This window comes from Tamandua tetradactyla, chromosome 17 (genome assembly GCF_023851605.1).
Source record: "Tamandua tetradactyla isolate mTamTet1 chromosome 17, mTamTet1.pri, whole genome shotgun sequence".
NCBI classification, from domain to species: Eukaryota; Metazoa; Chordata; class Mammalia; order Pilosa; family Myrmecophagidae; genus Tamandua; species Tamandua tetradactyla.
Window position 1 is genome coordinate 74,853,395 of NC_135343.1, and position 20,223 is coordinate 74,873,617.

A 20,223-nucleotide genomic window follows, 5' to 3' on the forward strand; every position below is an offset into this window, starting at 1 on the left:
AAGAAGGTAGTCATCTGTCTCAATTTTGATGTCAAATTCAGGAAAGTATTTTATAACATGATACATTCTTCTCATTAATGCATTCAGTATGTGTTAGTTTTAAAGTAAGTCTTGCATGCCAGCCATCGTGCCTGGAGTTGGGATTAAAAAAAGGAGCTGCAAAATCTACAGATAGCAGGAAGACAGACAATGAAAGGAGCTTCTAGAATAGAGTGTGCTGAGGGCTCAGAACAGGACATCCGGAGGTCTGTGAGAGCACCTGGCTGCATGCCTCACTAGGCTGGAGGTCAGGGGGGATGGTCAACCAAGAGGGATCAGGTTTAAAACTGAAGGGTGGTTTAGTTCAGTAAATGGGGTTGGGGTGGAGGGAGGGAGAGAAAGGTCAGCTCGTTCAGGCAAGAAAGAAACCCAGTCTGTCTAGATCAGAGTGAGGAGGCTGGTAAGACAGATGATGAAAGTTTCCTGCAGTGATGTGTCAGCATGTGAAAAAAACAGGTGGCTCTTATAATTCATAATGTTGAGAACTGTTGCCCAAAGTTGAAAGTGAAATTGTTTTATTAGTACATGGGTTGTTTATGCCAAGATGTAGTATTTTCAAACATAGTGCTAAGGACAGTTTAATAAATGACAGCTGTGTATTACTGAAAAAAGGATTAAAAACCATTTAACCTGTGTACACACACACACACACACACATACACACACACACATATACACACATCTATACCTACACCTCTCTATATATATCTTAGTAGTTAAGCAAAGCCTGGCAGAATTCATACATTGACGTAACTTGAGGTATAACAATATGGAAAGATTTAATTTATTAGCAATAGAATCCCCCCATCCCCTCAGAGACCTATTTTTGTTGTTATTGGGCAAATATTCTAACTATTTAGGGTAGAGTGAAAGATCTACAAGAGTTCTGTTTGGGAAAACAGAAGGATGGCTGTGGAACTGCTGATAAGGACAGGAGATCCAGCCTGATGAGCCCACTTTAGTTTTGCTGAGTGTGAAGTGCAAATTGAGGGCCAGAGCTGAATTGTTCTGGGAAGGAGAAGGGATTTCTAAGCTATATGGGAAACAGAAAGAGAGAAAGAAGAAGAGGTGGCTGGAACCCAGAGTGAAAAGTTTGGGGGAAAACAGACACTGAAAAGGGATTTTAAAGACTGTTCCTGAGTGGGGTTCAATGTAAGCCCAAATTTCTATCTTCCCATGAAACTATCAGTGCAATCTACAGCCCTTGCTAGTGCCTTGTGGAAGCTGCAGATTCAATCAAGGGCTAAGGACAGCCTGCAAAGAACAGATGGTATGTCCTATGGGGCAAAGGGGGTGGGGGTAGGAGTGGGATTCTGGTCTACCATAAAAAGGGAAACCAAGGTGCCTTAACTAAGGATTCAGTAAAAGTCCGTCTTCAGCACTCCAGGGCAGACGATGATACAGTGATCTTTCCCATTAACGACAGGGATCGGGGACCATAGTAGCTTTTTGTGACCAGTTGAATCCGCCACTCAGGTAAACAGAAAATGTACATCATGCCCATGGTACAAATTAACTTGAAAAACAGAAAATACTAGAAGGAAAAGACACAATTTATTGGTAGGTGCACACTGTCTGAACTCTGTTCACATGGCATCATTTGTGTTATGATTAATGGAGCCGTATTACTTTGCATGTAATATGTGATCTTTCTAGGCAAGGATTTCATTCTGCTGCTTCTTAATATCTGTCAAGATTCTTGGGGAATCTCATATTTTCTCAAATTGAATTTCTTGATTGGAGGATCGTATAGTTTGTTGTTTAACTGGGTTAAATAATTCCTAATTTCAGAGAATGAAATACTTCAGTAGTTGGACACATTCTATTTGATCAGTTCTTAGTAGTTTGACTCAGCATAGAGTCATTGAAAAGGATAGATTATTTTGATACGATTTATATTTTGATTAAGATATTGGGAAAACAACACGAACAAAATAGTGCTAATTAGGGGAGTTGGAGCTTTGGGTTCCTTAAAATTTCTCATGAAACTTGTAGAAAGAGAGAAAATCTTAATTTAAAATGTCTTTGATTCATTTGCAAATTGCCGGTTTTGCTCCTTGATTCTTAGTGTCATCTTACAGGAGTCAGAGGCTGCTATTTTAGACGTCACCACTAGGTGTCAGAATTTCTCTATATACGAGCACGTGTGCGTGTGTGTTTCTCTAAGGTCTTTTTGTTAGATGACCACGGCGGGCCTGGGGACATTTCATTTTTGTGGCTGTCCCTGGCAAGACTGGCACTTGACCAGGCCCGGGATATCTGAAGATTGTCCAGATCCCAGAACACGAGAACCAGTAAGGGTTTCAAAGGTGGATTCCCTAAGGTCCAGATCAAGAACTGTTAGGATTCTTTCCATTTTAGCCCCTGTTTTGAGGGTCAGTACTATTTGTGATTTTCCCTAATTTAGGTGTATTACATTAAAACTAATTTGGTCCTTCAGGAAGTATTTATTAAGTATCTACATTGTTTTGGGACATGATAGTCATGCTAAAGAGAGAAGACGATTAGACAAATACCTATACAACAGAAGGCAGATTTGATAAATACCATCGGAGCAGAGCAGAGAGCCAAGGCGGTTCAGTGAACAAAAACAGCTGTCATCGAGTGGCTGTCAACTAATTTGATCCCAATTGGAAGTGGAGCAGACACATCTCTGGACCTGAAAACATACCCAGGACTTTATGCTTTCAAGTTCTCTTCAAAATCAGCTGCCCTTGTTTCCTAGTGTTGTAAGCCTCTGTCACATAGTTTCAAGTTTTACACTACGTTTCAACATGTACTTGGTGTTATTCTGTCCAACCCAATTTGTTGAAACCCATCCTTCGCTCCCAGGAGTGCGCTTTCCCTGCTAGACAGGTCTCACCTCCACATTCCGTGAGGTGAGAAGTTAGGGCACTTGAGAACAGGAAGGATCTGTATTCTCCACGCTGTCCACCCTGGCCCCACCCCAGGAATGTTCCACTCCGTTTAGGACTCAGTGTCTTCTTGGCAACCAGAAGGGCTTATGCAGATTCCAGGCCAAAAGAAAGGATCCATGCAGCTCGCGACAGAATGGGGTCCGGGGACTTGAGGGTGGCTTCACGTACTCCTTTGGGACAACTATGGTCTACAGCAGCGAACAAGAGGATGAATAACACAGAACGTGATACAATTGGTCCAAAACATAGTTTGGGGTTTCTGGGAGAACATTGTCTCGCTGTGATTGAGCAGACAGGGCATGGCCCCTGCCTTTAGACCTTTTCCCTGGGCTTCACTACAGCAGGGCAGGGGCTAAGGTGAGGGGACGGTGGACCTGGTATGACGCTCCAGGTGCTGGCCGAGCAGTTGCACGACCCTGAGAGGTCCCTGTGCCACAGCGCACTGCGCGGGGCGTCACCTGCACTCCCTCTCCTCCTCCTCCACTATTACTTCCCTTCTTGCCTTCCCTTGCTCCTTCCTTCCCTCTGCCTTCTGTTCTGCCCCCATCTCTCCTCCACATTTAACAAACATTTCCCTGAGCCCATTCATCATGTTTATGGTAATTTTAAGGCATTTCAAAGTTCTATATATTTCAACTAATTTGATGCACAGTATAACATGGGACAAACATTTCTCTGGACCCGAAAACATACAGGACTTGACTTTTTCAAGTTAGTAAAGGAATCAGAGGGCCTGGCTGGTCGGTTTTCATCCTCGGGAGTCACTCTGGAATAAGACGCGTTTGGTGACTAAAGACCCTGAACAATCGAGACTGGAAAAGAGCAGAAGCCACTGTGTAAGGGGAAGAGCTTACGGCATCGGTTTCCAAAAGAGACATCTGCTGCTTGGCCATTTGGAGCAATTTGACAGTCTATAAACTGTTAGCTCTCTGCAAAGTGACAGGTATAAAAAGTGAATGTCTTCATGACCAAATAGCAACTCTTCCAGTTTTGTGATGGATACTTTAAATTTCATTGTGTTACGTCCATTCAGGTTAAAAGGTGGCAAAGACCAGGGTTATTAAAGCACAATTCTTGGTAGTAATTTGATCGTTGGGGTATAAAAGCAAGGCACGAGGGAAAACATAAACAGTTACATTCAGGAAAATGCAGCTAATATCAACCCCAAATTGCTATGATTAAAAAGGAGGTACAAATATGAGGGCTTGTAAAATAAAGTATACAGTCGATGCCAAGAGGTCATTTTTCTATCAAATTTAGCACTAATCCAGACTCTTAAAAATATGTTGTGCAGAGTTTGGGGCTTCACAACAGGAGGAGGACTTAGATAACTGGAGAAGGTTCTAAAGTGCACAGCTGTAACAGTTACAATGTATTAAATGACTGTTAATTTACTCCAACACCATCCAGAAGTGGGTTCTATAATTACCTTGCCCAACAGATGAGGTGGTTCAGAGAGGTTAAGAAATCTGCAAAAAGTCACACAGTGCATTAATGAAAGAACCAAAATTGAAATCCAGGTGTGCATGTCTTCAAACGCTGTAATTTTAAATACCACTGATTAAAGGGCCTCAGAGATAAAGAACCTGAGATAATTCTACCTGGAGAAGAGGAACCAATGGTGCGATTTACTGTTGACTTTAATTATATTTTGAAGGGTTTTTGTATGAAGGATTGAAATTAGCTTTTTTTTCCTCGGTAATGAGTTAAGTGTAGGAAATCTATATTGTAACCCGTGACCAAGGGGTCCACTCCATCAGCTCCAGGGGGGCAGGGACCATATCTGTCTCCACCTGGCATACACATAGAATCGTGAGTTTTGTTGAATCTATGAATGAAGGTTTAAACCATTCATTTAAACCATGTTTGGCTTAAACCAAACATGAAGATGTTTAAACCATTTTTAAAAATCATTAACATTAGGATAGATGTTAACTATTGTGGAATACTTTAAGCATAATCTCAACTCAGGGTACCAGAGAAAATAAACAGATGCCCAAGGATTCTTTCAGCTACCTGCCTTTAATTTCTCTAACCAAGATCCACTGGTCCTTTTTGTGTCATAGGTTATATAATCTAGAATCAGATTGTAGTTTCATTATATTGAAGAATTTTAATCTGATTTATTTAGATAATCAAAGTAATTAACAGTTGTGAGGTTTTAAAATAAATCACACAAATCTACCTAAGAATGACAAACAAATCCACAACAGCATAACACATGGCAGCAGAATAAGTATTAATAGTTAGAGGAATAAAATCTAATTCAAAATTCTTTAATTCTCGATATTACTTTGCATAATTCACTGTCAGTTATCAGACCAAGAAGCACAAAAATAGTTTTGCTGCATCATCTAGTGAAATGCATGGCTTAAACACCCACAATTTTTAGAGTGCCGCCTCATCCGCATTTGACAGCTGTCCTGGGTGTGATAATGCTGCGGGGGGGGACACTCTGCTCCCCCGGCCCTCGGGTGTCAGTGACCGTTCCTGGGGACCACAGGCCCCTTCAGCCCGGAGTAGCCAGTGACAACCGCATCCGTTTTCCCATCACCACGTGCCCTTGTTGTCTTCTTTTCCCAATTTGGGTTCTTTTTCCCACTTCGCTTTTTTGGGTACAGTCCTCGACATGCCCTTGCTAAACTTCACTTTCGGTTCCTGCTGGATCAAAAATGTATGTTTGAAATAAACACCTTCTTTAGACAAGGACAGTAAAATATCGATTTACTAAAACATATAGGAAATAGAGTACAGCAGGTATTGACGGTAGTGCTTTGTTTAGAATTGATCATGTAATGTTTTAATTTTCAAAAGCTTTATAGAGATACACTTTTTGTGTGTGTGTGTGTGTGCATGGACAGGCACTGAGAATTGAAACCATGTCTCCGGCATGGCAGGCGAGATGTCTGCCTGCTGAGCCATGGTGGTCTGCCCTATAGAGTTTTTTTTTTGGGGGGGGGTGCACGGTCTGGGAATTGAACCCAGGTCTCCCACATGGAAGGTGAGCATTCTACCACTGCACCCTAGAGATAGACTTTTAAACCATAAAATTTACCCTTTTAACATGTATACTCTAATGGTTTTGGTATATTCAGAATTGTGCAACCATTACCACAGGCTAAATTTAGAACATTTTCATTACCTCAAAAAGAAACTCCTTAGCCATCACTCCCCAAACACCCTCTTCTAATCTCTGGCAACCAGAAACCTACTTTGTCTCTATGGATTTAGCTATTTTGGTTATTTAATAAAAATGTAGTCAAACAAAATGTGGTCTTTTGTGTCTCGCTTCTTTCATTTAGCATGATGTTTTTAAGATTTGCGTATGTTGCAGCATGTACATTCCTTTGCATGGCTGAATAATATTCTATCATGTGGCTGAGAGACATTTGGTGCTATTAAGAATAATTCTGCTATGAACAGCTATAACCAGTTTTGGGGTATATATCCAGGAATAAAATTGCTTTCAAGTCTCTTGGGTGTATTCCTGGGAAGAAAATTGCTGGGTTATATAACTTTTTGAGGTACTGTCAGACTGTTTTCCTAGGTGCCTGCACCATTTAACATTCCCTCCAGCAGCGTATGAAGTTTCAATGCCTCACATCCTCGTGAAAGCTTGTCATTGATCACCTTCATAATTACAGCCTAAGTGGTAGTAAGTGGTAACTCATTTGATTTGCATTTCCCTAAGGACTAATGACATTGAGCATATTTGCATGTGCTTAGTGGCCATTTGCCTAACTTCTTAGAGAAATGTCTACTGAGCTAACCAGATGGTCTTCTATCATTTCAATTTTAGGGTTGAAAATGTTTCTAAATTGTACGAGTATACTTCTACCCTAAATCACTAAACTAAACCTCGTTGATGACGGTTAGTCTGGGGTCTTCAGGATGTCATTCCAACAGCAGAGTTTTTATTCTCTACGACAGACACACAAGCTGGAAAGAAGGAAGGAAGGAAGATAGGAAGGCAGGCGGGATGGAGGGAGGGAAGATGGAAGATACTACATTTTATTTCTTGCCAAGTAAGTGCTAGGCACTTTTATAGTTATTTTTTATAAATGTTACTCACTTAACCCTGACATGAATTCTGAGGGGTCATTACTATCCAGTCTTTACAAATGAGGAAACAGGTCCACAGTGGCTGAAGGATTTGTCCATGATGATGACGTGATCACGTGTGGGGCTTGGGGTTCCCCACCACAGTCCCTGCTGTTCCCCTTTACCTTCCTGCCCCTTAAATCCGCGCTAACTCTGCAGTAATTCACCAAAAGCTACTTGTTTAACAACTTAATTCTCAGTCTTCGAGATCATTCGTGTTTTACTTTTTGTTTCCCTCTTAGGTATGTGTATTATTTGGGGTTGGGATACTACATTAGAACACTGCCTTAATTAACTGAGGACTCCAGGAATGGTTTCACTGGATGATCTTATAGACATTTAGCCCTTGGTAAAATAGTTACTAAATTAATCCAGTACTTTCTCACTTTGGAATTAGGGATAAATGGGGGACATCTTGAAAAGGGTAAGGAGGATGGAAGGTTGAAATTCTTCCTTCAAAATATTTGCGATGGTTTACAAGTTAATATTGTAACTAGAAAGGAAGAAAGATTGACACCTCTGGGGGAGATGGCATGCAGGCGTTCAGCAACTAAGAAAACGACAGCGTCCCTGTAGGCCAGCCTGCATAGGAGGCGAAGGAAAAGCTGTGCTTCCACATTCATCTCAGGAATTTAGGATCTAGAGAAAAAGAATGAGGTTTTCACTACCAAATCAACAGAGAGGCAGATTTTCCGGAGCATCAAAGGTAAACTTCGGTACACGCTGTCTGCAGGACTGTGTGGAATCTTCCACTCCGGGCAGCTGGTCCAGGGACGGCCACTGCACACACACGAGATGGTCCTTAGGACGGCTTTTCCCGCTTTCTGCTCCTAGAAATCTGAGTTCTTTCCTTCCCTAAAACTGCAGTTTTCACACGGCTTGCTTTTGTTTTTCTCTCTGAAAGGAAGAGATCTTTCCTAAAAAGTGCCAGGCTAACCCCCCACCCCGCACTTTGACACTGGCTAAGGACCTTACGTTTCAAAGGCCGGCGGGCAGGCAGCTGTGGTGATGAAATACATGAGCAGAAAGCCTCAGAGAGCGAGCCATCCCCGGCCCTGCTATTTCATGGCAGGCCCTGGCAGGCCAATGGACGGGAAGGCAACTGACAGCCCAGATATTCTGGGGCCTGGGCCCCCTCCCCCACCAGCCACCCCCCACCACCCTCACGCAAGCCAAAGGGTGATACGAAGGCAGCGTGTGACAAAGCGGTCTCTTGAACTTGGGACACCCAGATTCCAATTCCGACGTGAGGTCGAGAAAACAACACTGGTAGTTGCTTCCTTATGCGTCCCATTTTTGTCTTGATCATCAAGAAGCAAAGTGCATGGCAGGTGAGAAACCTCAGAAGGGAGGCCCAGAGCTGGGCAGGCAGGGGAGCGCCGCTCAGAAGTCTGCTGCTGCCCCCTGACTCCACATCTGGTTTTGGCCAAGGCCATCAGCCCTTCTCTCTCAGGGCACATCTCACTCAGCACTTTAACATCAGGGTATGCATAAGCTTGGGATTTGTTTAGACAAAGCCAGTGACACTTCAAATAAAGAGCACTTCTCCCAGCTGCCTTGCCGCAGGAAACCCTTTCTCTAGGTGCCTCCATTTTTCCTTTCTTTGTTTTACTTTATCTTAATATCTGACCTTCCTTCTTGGGCTTTATCTGTTTCCTGTTATGTAAGGGACAGAATTGAAGTGTAGGCTCCAAATGTTTTCTTGACAGTTGCTAAAGAAAACAACAACAATATAAAAGAGAGGAAAACAGAGGAAACAAGAACAAAAACAGAAATCAAATCAAACACAATTCTCACGTCAATAAATACAAATGGCTAAAAGGGAGGCAGGGGTAGAAACCTCTCTGACTAGGTTAAAAAGCCAAGTTACTGTACTCTGCTCATAAGAGATACAGTAAAATAAAGCAACACAGAAATAATAATAATAATATGATGGCCAAAAAAGATATTAGACACATATAAACTGAAGGAGTGCAGCAAAAAGTAGCAATATGGATAAAAACACTAAGATCCCAATAGAAAAATGGTACTGGACAGGGACATTTTATGTAAGGAAATACAAATGGCCAATAAACATAGGAAACAAAGCTCAACCTCCCTAGTAACCAAATAAATTCAAAATCAAACAAGATACAACCTTTTTTTTTTTTACAAGTCAAGCTGCCAAGTGGTGATTCCCCCAAGTTAACCCTGAATGCAAGTGAGGAAGTATGGAATTTTATGTACTGCTCAGGAAGTGGAAGTTACTACAAACTTTCTGGAAAGTAGTTTGCATGAATATTAAAAAATATTAAAGGTTTATTAAATATTACCTTATTAATCATTACCTTATTTTATTAAATATTACCGTATTAATTAAATATTAAAGGTTTTGGGTTTTTTTTGCTTTCTTGCAGGATAGATTTTAAATTTTTTTCAGGTTTGTAGTCAGATTTTTCAATGTATAATATAAAAAATGGACTTTAAATCTTATTAACCTTTTAAGTCACTGAATTCTGTAATGCAATAAAATAAAATAACTGAGATGCTCCAAGTTTACAAAACAGAAAATGCAATTCCAGAAGCACATGGGTGGTAACTGGCAATTCTGAGGATTTTAGCAACACTCTCCCCCCCCTGCCTACTCTTGGCTGAGAAGCAGTCAAAGAATTGCATGCTTGGTTCTTGATAACTCTGGGAGCATGGGGATAAGTTTCATGGCCCATTTTTCCCACTGTAGAGACTGGAGGGTGACTGAATAGCTAGGAAAGCGTCGTGCTCTGTCTGCACACGGGCTGTTCTAAATTGGGTGGTGATATGAAGTCCCATCACTGCCTCGGTTATACTCTCACTAGGGGCAGTGAACTACTGTAATGCAGAAAGATGCCAATAAAGTTAAACAGACCTAACCCCATTTCAGAAATGGAGAGTTTATTATTGACGGCTCTGAGGCCCCATAGAAAGGCTTTCAATTGGGAAGATGGAAGAATAGGATAGGTCAAGTTCACCCCTGCCCCCAAAGAACAGCTAGAGAAGGGATAGAAAAAAGACTGGGAGAGTGATTCCAGTCACAGGGAGGGTCTGGTTGAAAAAGCTGAAGAACTGAGAAGCAGAAAACCAGAGACCAGCTAGTGCAGACAGCCTGGCATGTCAGTGTACCGATGGAGGAGGGGAACCATCAGGAGTGCACAGACAGGGAGCTGCAGGTAAAAAGCAAGCCAAGCCATGCAGCTGCACTGCGCTCCCCTCAGGCGACGCGTGACGCCTCACACCCCACGCACCTGAACCCATCACCCGTCCTCCCACTGTGCTCCAGAGCTCTCCGCCAGCCCGCTTCCCCACGCATCCCTGCCCCACACCCACGCAACCCCCGCCCCACACCCACGCAGCCCGCCCCACGCATCCCCACCCCACACCCACGCATGCACGCGAGGCTGTCCCCAGCCCGACCTACCTCTCCCCGCGCAAGCGCACAGTGTGACTCTGGTTCTCCTAAGGCCCTCGCACCCATGGCCAGCCTCTCGAACCCCATCTCCCCCTCTCTGCTCCCTGCAGGTGAACACCTGTGCAACCCAGTTATGCCTACCTTCATAAGCAGGCCACACCCACACCCAGCCCATTCACTCGCTCAACCCCACCCAGCCATGCGCCCCCAGCTCTGCGCAGAAATGCGGGGGCTCACGCCACGCCCCCTCAGCTCTGGGCAAGCCAGCCCAGCACATCCGGGCCATACCCGCCCCCAGCAGGCTCAATCCCAGCCAGCTGCCCCTGAGTTTTGCGCACGTGCACACCGGGGCTCGGCCCCCCCAGATCCAGGCACCGGCACCGCCACTTCCTCCCTGTCAGGCACCCATGATTTCGGCCACGGAACTCTTTTTATTTGCGTGGGCAGACATCGGGAATTGAACCCAGGTCTCCGACATGGCAGGCAGGGACTCTGCCTGCTGAGCCACCGTGGCCCGCCCTCGGCCACAGAATTCTTGACCCCTGCACCCCACCCCAAGCCCTGCACATGTGTACACCGTTGCTCCTCCTCCCCCGTGGCGTAAGTGCCCTTCTCCCACACCTGTTGGGCATATCTTTGCTACTTAGCCTCTGCGCTGCGCGAGTGGGCACCCCACCCTACACTAAACCTGCACTGCAGACTCATGCCAGGGCCCCACCCACCCATCATCATCCTCCCCTGACACACGTCCCACAACCTCCATGACCTGTGTCTTGCCCCTACACACGCGCACATTCGCATCCCAGCCCCCCCACCCCTCCCCCTGTGCAGGGACACACCCATGCCCCGACTTCAGTGTCCTGTACCCCGCACCCTGACACCCACAACCCACACACTGCATGTGCCCACCCACATCCTGCCCACATACCAGTTACAGCGCAGCCCCATCCGCTTCCTGCCACGCCCTATCGCTGTGTCCCCCATGCCGCACCCTATTCCTGCGCTCTGGGAAGGCCTGCCTAGCTGCGGCTAGCCCCTGTCGCCCCCGCCTCACACGTCCACAACCCTGTGACCCACACCCCATGTTCACAGGCACCAGTGTAGAGTCCCCTGACCTGTGCAAATGCTTGCACCACGATCTGTCACCAGTGTGCTGTGCCCCTCCCCACACCCCACTTCCTGCTCCATACCCATCCTGCAAATAAAAAGCTTTAGACTATTGAAGGCAATCAACATCCAAAGTCACCCTATCAAGATATTTACATGCCGTGCAGACAACAGAAAAGCTGAAAGCAGTGACACAAACAGACATTTGCACACTGATGTTCCTAGCAGCAGCATTCACAATCACTGAAAGATGGAAACAATCCAAATGCCCATCAACAGACAAGTGGATTAACCAAATGTGGTGTATATATATGATGGAATCTTACGCAGCAGTCAGATGAAAGGACACTCTAAACCACGTGACAAGGTGGATGAGCCTTCAGGACATAATGCTGAGTGAAATGAGCCAGGCACAAAAGGACAGACACTGTAATGTCCCACTTTTACCATGCTTATGAACATGATAAAGGTAAAACCAAGGCTTATAATACAGAATATAGGAGACCTAGAGATACATGGGCGCTTCAGATGGGTGAACAGTTTGCTAATAAGGTTGAACTTAATTGTAAGGGAATAGACAAGTGAAAGCAGTTCATTAGTGGGTCTATAAGTAATATTACCATATTGAAGATGAACATGATTGAAAGAAGTTGTATAGACTCATGTGTCCCGCACATTAACACTGCAAATATAAATAAGTTCTTGCATGAACTATTGCAAAGGGATGACTCTTGCACAAAAAGTGCATACTTTCAGGGTATTGGTGGAAAAATGGTATCATATGCTCTGGGCTGTGTTTAACAGGAACCATCAATAGTACCACAGCAATACCAGGGATACATTATATGGGGAGAGACAAGAATTGGGGGGGGTTAGGGGGAGGTTTGGATTTTCTATTTGGGGAGGGTGTGTTTATTGGCTATCTTTCTCTTGGGAACAATGAAATTATCTAAAATTGGGAGTGTTGATGGACTGCTGACTTTGGACATTATACATGAAGCCCGGTGGATAGAGGTGGCTGAAAGAGGCACTGACTGAGAAGTAGATTGGCGGATGATGGTGTAAACGTATGACTGAACACGGTGCTGCCACAAAAAGGAACAAAGCTACGAGGCATGCAGCAAAGTGAATGAACCTGTGGGACATCTGGTGAGGCAAAATAAGCTAGAAACAAAAAAGCAAATATTGAATGATCTCATTTAGAAAATACTTATAAGATAAGAAAATTGGGGCCTAGGTTGTAAGCGCTCATAGCAGTCACATTTAGTCCAGAGTGGTAATTGTTATTTCTGGGTTTTGAGGGACTGTTTTATATATATATATCCTGCTATTTAGAGATAAAAATGAAGCCGATTGAATTAGGATTAAGGTAATTCAGAATACGGGGGTAAGGAAGACATTGCCTGTATTTTAGAACTTCACCTACTCTTTGGGACCAAAGGAAGAATGCTTTATTATGTCCCAAACCCAGGTTTTCTGTGGTGCACAATTTACCTCAATCTGTCTGTTTAGATCATTTAAACAATCCAAACACAGGGAGCACAGAATAAGAATGAGAACCTTCAATACTGTATACCTTAATGTAACGCCTGGGTACATCCCAGAGTATATTCAATAAATAATGAAAAAGCATTGGAAAAGTCCCTTACGGGATGGGAGAAAAATTATGGAACTGTTAAATTTCACCACCAGGTAAACCCCGGATACTGTGCCAAACATTAGGGACACCCAAACAAATAGGCCAACCCCTTGATTTTGAGGCTTGCTCATGTGAAGCTTATGTATGTAGCAAAGAAGCTTAGCTTACCTAAAGGTATGCCTAAAAGTCACCTCTGGAGGACCTCTTTTGTTGCTCAGATGTGACCTTTCTCTCTCTAAGCCCAATTCTGCAAGTGAAACCATTGCCCTCCCCACTATGTGGGACATGACATCCACAGGTGAAAGTCCCCCTGGCAGCGTGGGCGATGACCTCCAGGGATGAGCCTGGCCCTGGCACCATGGAATTAACAATACCATCCTGACCAGAAGTGTAACAAATAAGGTATCAGTGGCTGAGAGACTGCAACTAGAGTTGAGAGGCTACACTGGAGCTCACTCTTTTACATGCTTCATTTAGACATTGCTACCTATCATAACTTGTCCAATGCCAATCAAAACCATTCTTGCCGATCCCAATGAATACCTTGGGCATTATATAAGATTCTACAAAGGTTCCATGCACTAGGATAACTCTCCAAAACCTATCACCTCCAGATCGCTCCCTGAACTAGATAAGTCCTGAAATGTAGGGAGGCCAGCTCTTCCAGAACATCAACTAGTTTCATTCCCCTATCCCATATTATCAACAGCCCCCTTCCAACATGAAAAAGTGAGAATGGTCATAGCCCAAATACCCCTAGAGAATGGGAAAAAGATCAAAGGTGATGGTGGAGTTATACAGAAAGGGTTGGGTTTAACAAATGAGTATGACTGCTGAATACTGCTATTTTTTTTAGCCTCCAGTACCTTGGAGCAGCTAGAAAGAAAAACCTAAAATTATGAAATTTTAACCCATACTAAAGTCTGAAACCTTTTCTACAAGTAGTTTTTGTGATGTACTTCGAAATTTATTGCTTTTTTGTATATATGTTACTTAAAGAGAAGGTGGAATATAACAGAGAAGATAGGATTGAACAAATGAGTATGACTGCTGAATCATTATACTGATATTTCAGTTGGACTCCAGTGTCTTGGAGCAGCCAGAAGAAAGAATGAAAAATGATGGAACTGTAACCCATACCAAACTTTAAAATCTGTTTTAGGTGCGTGGGTGGCTCAGTGGTGGAATGCTCACCTTCCATGTGGGAGATTCCCGACCATGCACAAAAAAAAGAGAAAAAAATCTGTTCTATAACTACTTGTTAATATGCACTTGGAAATTTATCACTTTTTTTGTATATATGTTATATCTCACAATAAATAAACATTAAAAAATAAAAAAAGAGAGGCTTTCATTTGAAGTTCAGACCTAAGAACTGAAACCTGGAAATGTTGTCTAACCGTGTCTCCTAATCTATCAGAAATGATTGAGAGACATGAGGTTAGAGTGGATTTGGGTCTGCTGAATTCCACATTCTAGGTCAAGGGACATGAGCAACCAGAACTATGAGGACACATCTGCATTTGCTTGCCGACAATAGAACAGACACTTAAGTACAGCAAAGAATGAGTGGATTGGTGTTCGATGAATCTGATGAGCAAAATGGAAATTTCAAATAATCATGGATTTAAACCAAAAAGAAACCTGCAGTTACCTTTCGACTTGGTGTGCGATACCATCGTCGGGGACACTTTGCAATGGCATCCCTGTACTTTTCAATTCTCTCCCAGTCTTCACACCATCTTTGAGCTGGATACCGGGACTCTGAACTTGCGATCCTTTCCAGAATGACTCTGTTCTCTTTCTGCACTCTGCGAAGCTCCTGTTCTCTTTTTGCCCTGTTTAGACTCCAAAAACCAACATTTCTTAAAATACTTAAATGGTTAGAGAATGTATGATAGAATTTGCCATTCTGCATGAAAGAGATTGAACCCATGGGCCAGCCTGGCTGGTTGGCTGGTCCCCCAGGCAGGAGGGGCTGCCCAAGGAGGTGAGCATTTCTTCTTTGTTCACCCATTTAGCAAACCTTTAGGTCCTGGGATTGGGAGGCAATGGGCCTCAGAAATTAGTGGAACACCGTCCCTTATGCAGGTCACTTTATAGCCCAATTGAGGAAGCTGCTATGTAGAGAAATAAATGCAATGCAGTGTTATCAGGCCTCTGGAGGCACCGAGGTGGGAATGTCCAGTCCTTCCTGAGGGCACTTTATACATATGTGTTTCATTGCTAAGTGTCTGCCACCCATTGTTTATGTGTCACTAAGAAAGAAAAATTGCTGCCAGAAAACTCATAGCATACCATCCGTTGTAAGAGGTCCTCCCATATCAGAGCTGTAAAATGTGGTGAAGAATCCGTCTTTGAAACAGTGAGGCATGATTATCTCATTTGATCCTTATAATAACCTTAGAGCTAGACACCATTAATATCCTCCTTTTATGGAAAAGGAAAAGACGCAGTGAGATTAAAAATGTGCCCAAAGTCACAGAGCTAATGGGCGGTGAAGCTGGCACTTGAACCATGTAGTCGAATGGGATGTGGGATCAAATTGAAAAGGACCATTTAGGGGGCGCTGTTCAGTAGACCTGGTGCTCAGGAATGACCACGAGGTAAAGACATGGGTCTGAGAATGGACCCGGAGCATCCAGGAGGTGGTGCCGGAGCGAAAGGCCCAGTGGCATTGCCCAGAGGGAGCAGGCAGACCCAGAACGGCCACAGGCAGGGAGGGTCAGGAGACCAAAAGAGATAAGAGGCCAAGAAGAAAAGATTAGGGAAAGAGGAAGTTTAAGAGAAAGTGAAGAAAGAGTGAGAAATAGAAGGAAGTAGACACTGATATTAAATGTCACAGAAAGATTAAAAAAAAGGTGACACTTTTGTAGGTCAAAAACAATAGAAAATCAGCAAGTTCATTGAATATACAACAAGTAGGGCCAGCAAGATTCTACATAAAAACTAGTGCTTTGAGATTGGTGTAATGGTGGCTCACTGGCAAGAATTCTTACCTGCTGAGCTGGAGACCCAGATTCAATTTTTCTGAGCCTGCCCATGCAAAAACAATCAAACAGCAACAACAACAAAAAACTAGTACATCGAGATGTTCATTTTAGCATCACCTATAATAGTGAAAATTCAGAATTAATCTACAGGGCCAGTAATGACAAGGAACTGGTAAAATGAATGATGGTGCAGCCATCTGAGCAAATGTGATGAACTCATTAAAGGGATGTTCAAGAAAACATTTTAATGATGTACAAGAATTCTTATGATTTAATGCCAAACTGAACAAAGACAGGATTTAGACTATATATGAGGTGCAATTTTAATTACATTTAATTGCATTTCTATGTGCACAAAGATAAACGTATAAAGAAATGAAGACAAACATGCAAAAACTATTATCTCTGGATAGCGGAATTACGGGCATTTTAAATTTCTTCTAATCTAATTTCTTCTAATATGTGTATTTATGACTTTTATAATGAGTAGATCACGTGAATTATTTTTAAAAATTGAAAAGGAAAAAGTGTAACAGATTTTGCCACTAGAAAGTCACCAGTGACCTCATTATTTGTTCGGTCATTCAACAAATATTTCCTGAGTGCTCAACACTCTACTGGGCATTGGGTCTACAATGATGAACAACACAGGCAAGCTCCTCCCATCAGGAGGCTTATAGTTCATTGGGAAGACAGATCATAAATAGGTAAACTCACCAATTAATTATCACAAGTGACAAAGAATGGAAATGATCAGGCTGGGGTTTGAGGGAGTAAAGGGGGCACCATTTAGAGTGGGGCCAAGACTTCCTGAGGACATGACATTTAAGCTGAGACCCGAAGACTGCAAACGAGATAAGTTTGCCTATATGAATATCCTAGATTCCTACCAACATACTAGGAAGGGTTCCTGAGACACTACAGGAGGGGAAAAGTGTTGTAGTAAGACAATGGTTGAATTACCAATTTTGTTTACTTAGTCCAAGGAAGAACCACTCACTGAATTATATGGTTTCCTTTTATGAGGCCACCTATTCTGCTCATTGTGTAAGTTGGATGCCGTTCAGCTAAGTTTCTTTCTTTTTTCTTTTTCTATTTTTTAGGGAGCAAATCTTTGTTATTCATATGGACCACCTGTGGCTACTTGAGGCTTAAAGGGATCAAGTTGAAATGTAGTTGAGTGCAGACAAGAGGGAATGGAGTGGATGGTGAGGGTCGGAGACTGTGCTTGTTTTCATGGGTGTGTTCCTAATTGTGACCTGGGATGTGACCTGGGATCCATTATTTGTGGATAATCCTTACCCTTTTCTCCTTTGTTTGCATGAGTAGCTGGCAGCTGGCTTCATTTGTCTTCTTTCTTCCCTGAATTTTCATTTAGCCAAAGTCTACCTCCAAAGTTCTTCAAACCCCCTTCTAGATCAATAAACCAGTGGAATCCTATTTAAATTGCTGAGGGATAAGGAAGTCTTTGGGTATGTCAAGCTGTTAATTTATTTTTGAATAGGGCTGGCATATCTTGCTCCTTGTGGTTTCTGGCAGCCCAATGGAAGGAGTTCTTCTCATACAGAAAATTGGGTGCAGTAACAGGCTGGATGAAAAGGGCTCCCCACATAATCCTTTATGTCCCTCCACAAACCAAATCATGGGCCCACGGGCTATAAAATCCGATGTAGGCCTTAGAAATTGGCTAGTCCATAGGCCCATAGAGAGAATCCAAGGGTTCCTTAAGTTGGATAGGAAAGTCATGACATTGGTATTCTGACCAGTCTTTAACTGCAGTTCAGCATTCTCGTCCGTTATAAGTAGAGACAATAAGCCACAACATCCCATGACTTTATCACCAAGAGAAGTCTCAGATATTAGGGCCTCAACTGTTTTGAAACATTGTTTATTACTTCTTTGAAATTACAGTGGCTATTAGACCTTTTATTAAATCTTGTTATTAAATATGTTCTCAAAGAAGTACACACATTATTTTATCAGAATTTTTAAAATATTCTGATAATGTGTTTCAATATAATTACTTTAATGGTTTTCAGAAGGGGTCCATAGACTTCACCATTGTGCCAAAGCAGTTCATGGCCTTAAAAAGCTTAAGTATACTTGATAGAAAATATCTGTATTTGAAATATGAAGAAGCAAATAATAATAATGATGATGATGACGATGACTGACATTTATTGAGTTCTGAACACTAATATTTTCCATGTATTTATTCAATTCATTCTAATAACAATCCTATAGGAAAATCGCTAGTGTTCTTCTATTATAGGCAAGGAAACCGAGGCACAGAGAAATTAATAGCTTGCCAAAGGGCACAGAGCTAGGAGTAGAGAACCAAGATCTAAGACTGGGAGAGCTTGGGCCATGGGTCCCTAACTTGCAGGTCTCAAGACCATCTTCCACTCTATACTGAAACCCCTGAAAGCTTTAAAGAGGCTTTTTAAAAATTATACATCATCCTGTTTCCTGAATTCAGCTTCTCTCTGATTCCTGACCAGCTGGGAACCACAAAAGTCTGGGTCACTTTTTCTGCCTGAGTTATAGTGGAAAAAATGTAGTTAAAAATGACCATATAAATGATTTCTAAATGTTTTGTTAGTTAATTTTTTTTAATTAATAATAAAAAAAAATGACCACATAGCTTTAAGAGGGAAAAATGGCAGTAGTGACAAAGTCCATTTGGCTAAATGAGAACATAGGGATTTACCAGCACTGAATGAACTGCCTAAGTAGCTGTCCCTTTAAGATATAAGGACAGCAAGATACCATGTGTACATTGCAATCAGTGTTATAAAAATGGAATTACCAATGAAGCCAGCTCCACTGTGCCCAGGAGCAGCCAAGCAACAACAGCAGTCCTGTAATTTGAGGCAACAACCATCAGGAACAGAGCACAGCACCCCATTAGGAGCTTCCTTTGTGCCAAGGGCTGTACTCAGTGCTTCATGCCTATCATCTCCTTTAACTCTTGCAATCTATGAGGTAGTTACCGCTGTCCTTTCTTTACAGATGAGTAAACTGTGGCTCAGAAAGTTTAGGTTGTGCTTTGCCCAAAATAGTGCACGAATTAGTCCAGATTGTGGCTGATACTTGGCAGTCTGCCATAATACTCCACACCCTTTTATTTTCCCTTTTCTCCCATTGGGCTTTAGCAAATGTCTTTTATTTAAGACCTATCCTTTTGACACCAAAACTCCTCCCTGATCCCATACATGCAAGACCTTGAGCCTGAGTGCTTTGTACCCATATGACTAACAAGACCAACCAGAATCTGATGGACTCTGGGTCATCCGCATTTGCAGCAGGTTTGGTGAATGACCCGTGAGCATTAAAAGGCCCCAGATGCAATGATGCAGAGATTATTTCTATGCCCTATATTTGAAATCCTCTACTTGGCTCTGAGTTTTCGGACTTGGGCAAGTGCCCTAGTCTTCCATATACATTCATGTGTTCCTATAGTGTATTTTCTCTGTATAATACATGAACGCTCATCACAGCTTTATTGTAATAGCACAAAACTGGAAACAGTCTAAATGCTTATCAATAGGTGAAAAGAAGAACAAATTGTGGGCATCCACCTGATGGAATTCTACTTAGCAATGAGAAGGAACGTCCACTGATACATGCAACGACATCGACTAACCTCAGCATGATTATGCTGAGTGAAAGAAGGCAGAGAGAAATGTAAACACTGCAAGGACCCTTTCACAGAAGATTCCAGAAAGTGCAAACTAACCTATAGTGTCATAAAGCAGCTTAGTAGCTGCCTGGGGATGGGAAGAGGGTGGAGATACAGAGATGATGAGAGGGAGGGATTATAGATGGGCACAAAAAAACCTTTGGTGGTGATAGATAGGTTTATCATCTCGACTGGAGTGATATTTTCACATTTGATATGTGAAACATCAAACTGTGCACTTTAAATATGTACAGTTTGCTGTATGCCCATTATATCTCAGTAAAGCTGTAAAAAATAAAATCAGGTGTGAAAGTTGTTGG